The following is a 3296-nucleotide window of genomic DNA, read 5'->3' as shown; positions in this document are numbered from 1 at the left end:
ACTTGGCAAGTCTTCTCGTTCCACCACCTGAAACTTAAAAGGCATGTTAAGGCATTTTATATGAAACATGAAAGTAAAGTTTTTGACGACCTACCTAATCCTAGATCATATCTTGCTGGGTCCTAATTAATTTGATTAAGGATGTTAATTTTGTGGCTATCCTGATAGTTTTAGTTTTCATTCAGGTTGTCATCGTTATTTAGCATGCAAGTTCTTGCAAGTTCGCTGCCTGGTGGAAAATCCCGAGCTCTTTTAAACTTATTATGTTTCTTAATAATTCATCTTGTAAACACCCTTAGTGCTCAGTGAGCATTGATGTCTCAATTATCCATAAAAATAGGGTAATCATTTTTTGTTATTTAATTTAAGAATTATGTAGGTGAAGACCCTTAAAGAAACAAGTTTAAGAGACTTAGCCAAATTTTTACTTGGGCTTGAGTGTTTGAAAATATGTATTAATTTTCAATGATGTTTACCCTCATTTAAGTGAAAATTGATTTAGCCTAAGTCACTACTTAGCCCTTAAGATCTTGGTGAGTGTTTTAATTAGTTTTGAAAAGGTTAAGCTTTAGGTGGTCATGATTCATTATTTGAATTTTTTTAAAAAATCAAATAGTGGTATTAAATTGATTAATTATTGACTTCAAAAGTCATACCCCTAAGTCCTAGGTTCATTTTATTTTAATAAACTTCCAAATTTTAATAATCTAGAAATTTATTAACTTATCCTTTTAATTAAGAATGTGAGATTGGTTTCTATCAAATAACCCCTTGCGTTTCAAACATCCAAATAAACTGATTAAGATCAGAGGTTGCCCATTTTCCTCCTTGAATTAAGCCTAAATATTAATTAAGGCCAAATTTCCAAAATTACATATTTGCCCCTAAGGTTCTAACACTTCATAATTTGTCAAATTCAATTTAAATGACTTTAAAATTTTTATCCTACCTTATTTATGGGTCAATTAAGACATCATAGAAGAAAATGTGATTTTTCAAAATTTAATTTAATTTATATAATTATTTTCATGTAAAAATAATATTTTTCAAAGAAAATTTGCTAACTTGACCAAGGTGAAGCCTAACCACCTGAAAGTTTTACCAAAGGTAGACCTAGACCGGAGAAGCCTTTGGACCAAATTTCATGATTTTTTGAATTTTATTTGAATTCTTAGAATTATTCTAAGTTATGAAGTATTTATTAAAATTATTTTAAATGGGGAAAATTAAGTTTTGTATTTTTGAAAAATCTTCCTGAGGTCAGAGAACCCAGAGGAGAAAATTTTATATTTTTTCTGAGTTTTATTTGATTTATTGGAATTATTTTAGTGAAAATCCATTTTTAGCCTTTAAAAATTATTTTTAAGCTTTAAAATCCAGTATCTTTGTTTAGAAAAATTGTCCTAATTGATCCTAAGTGATTAGGAAGCAAATTAGGACATTTTGATGAATTTTATTATTTTTTTGATTTTTATGGTTTTTTTAAATTATTTTAAATATTCAAAATGGGCTCCAAAATCAAGTTTTTATTTTTGTGATTTTTATGGATTTTTAATTATTTAAATATTTAAAAATAGGCTAAAAATCAAGTTTTTATTTTAAATACCATTTTATTTTTATAAAATACCCCTGATTCCAGAGAACTCAAAAAATAAGTATTTATAAATTTTTGAGTTATATTTTGATTTTTAAAAATCATTTAAGTGCTAAAAATGATATTTATCTTGATAAATCAATTTAGGCCATCAAATAGACTCAAAATGCTTTGAAATTTTTATGGTGAGTTCTATGGATACTAAATAATAGTAATGATAAAAAATCAAGTCGTTTTGATGTTTGTATTTTCCAAAATTAATTATCTTAGTGATTTAGGGTTTGTGAAGAATAGGTGCATTTTAAATGACTTGACTCATGAGAAATTTTTCTAAGGGTTCTCTGGTCATGGTGAACCTTCCAATTTTTTTTTGGATTTTTCTAAGAAAAATGCTAATCATTATGATTAATTTAAGAAACTAATGTGCATAAGCTTAAAAAATATGGATCTCTGTCTAGGGACCTCCTCTGACTTTGGAAAAAATAGAGGATGTTCTCTAAGACATGTTGGCATCATTTTTTTTTATGTCATGTGTGCCCGGGACGTCGATATTATCTAAGGAGGGCATCCATGTTGTTAAAGCTTCAAATACAGGTAAAAATGCGCAAATTATCGTTTTTACCCAAATTGCTGAAAAAGTGGTCCGAACGACTCCGAATGACGAAACGGACTGTGTGATTGCGTCCGAAATGTCGATTTTACTTACGGGAGACTATTTCGTTGCGAAGACATGTTCGAGCAAAAAATGCGCGGAGGATAATAATATTAATATAATAATATTAATAAAAATCTTCCTACATGTTGATTAAAAAAGGGTTACAATAAAGAAAAACAGTTGGAGACTTATTGATTCAATACAGGAATCATAAGTCCTCCCCAAATTCAAAAAACAATCTAGACTAACAACAAAAGTTTGCCAAAAAACATAGACCCCAACTAGCATGGAATGCAAAAAACTGAAGATAGATTGGGGGAAAGGGAAATCATAGCAGGCTGTAAGCAATCACTTTAGAACTTGGTTAGCAATTCTGAAATATGGGACCTTTATCCTGTCACCCTGCAGTAGAAACTGAAGGGTATGGGGAGGGGAGACAGCAACAAATAGCTCTTTTAAATTATTCCCCTTTCTGGCAAGCCAATTGGCTAGCAGGTTGCCTTCTCTAAAGATAAAAGTATATTGTACTTTTAACTGTGAGGAATTTTCTCTAATCTTTCTGGTCCAGTAAGTAAGGTGCCAGGGTGTAAGTTCGTCATCCCTCAATATCTTGATAACAGCAGCAGAATCTACTTCTACCCATAAGTTCTTCCAGCTAGCCATTTTGGCAATTTTCAAAGCCCAATAGACAGCCACTAATTCAATTTCAACAGCATCAGCAGCCTCAATGGGGATGTGGAAGTATAATAAAAATTGCCCAAGGTGATTTCTGTAGACACCCCCAACACCTGTACTTGCCTTTTTGAAGCTTCCATCAGTATTTACCTTTACTGTTATATATAATCAAAAAAGAGAGGAGAGAGAAGGTCTCTCCCCTTCAAAAATTAGTTACGCCCCTCTCTCCTCCGGTTTTCGCGAATCGCAGCCTCTCTCCCTCTAGATGGCGATCGATCGCGAAACCTCCTCCCCTCCTTCGGATCCCTCTCCTCCGTCGCCGACTTCGCTCCGCTGTCCGTCGTCTCCTCCTCCTCCTCCTTCTTCTTCTTC

The sequence above is a fragment of the Phalaenopsis equestris genome, unplaced genomic scaffold (assembly GCF_001263595.1).
Source record: "Phalaenopsis equestris unplaced genomic scaffold, ASM126359v1 Scaffold232498, whole genome shotgun sequence".
Lineage (NCBI taxonomy): Eukaryota > Viridiplantae > Streptophyta > Magnoliopsida > Asparagales > Orchidaceae > Phalaenopsis > Phalaenopsis equestris.
This window is presented reverse-complemented; position numbering follows the sequence as displayed.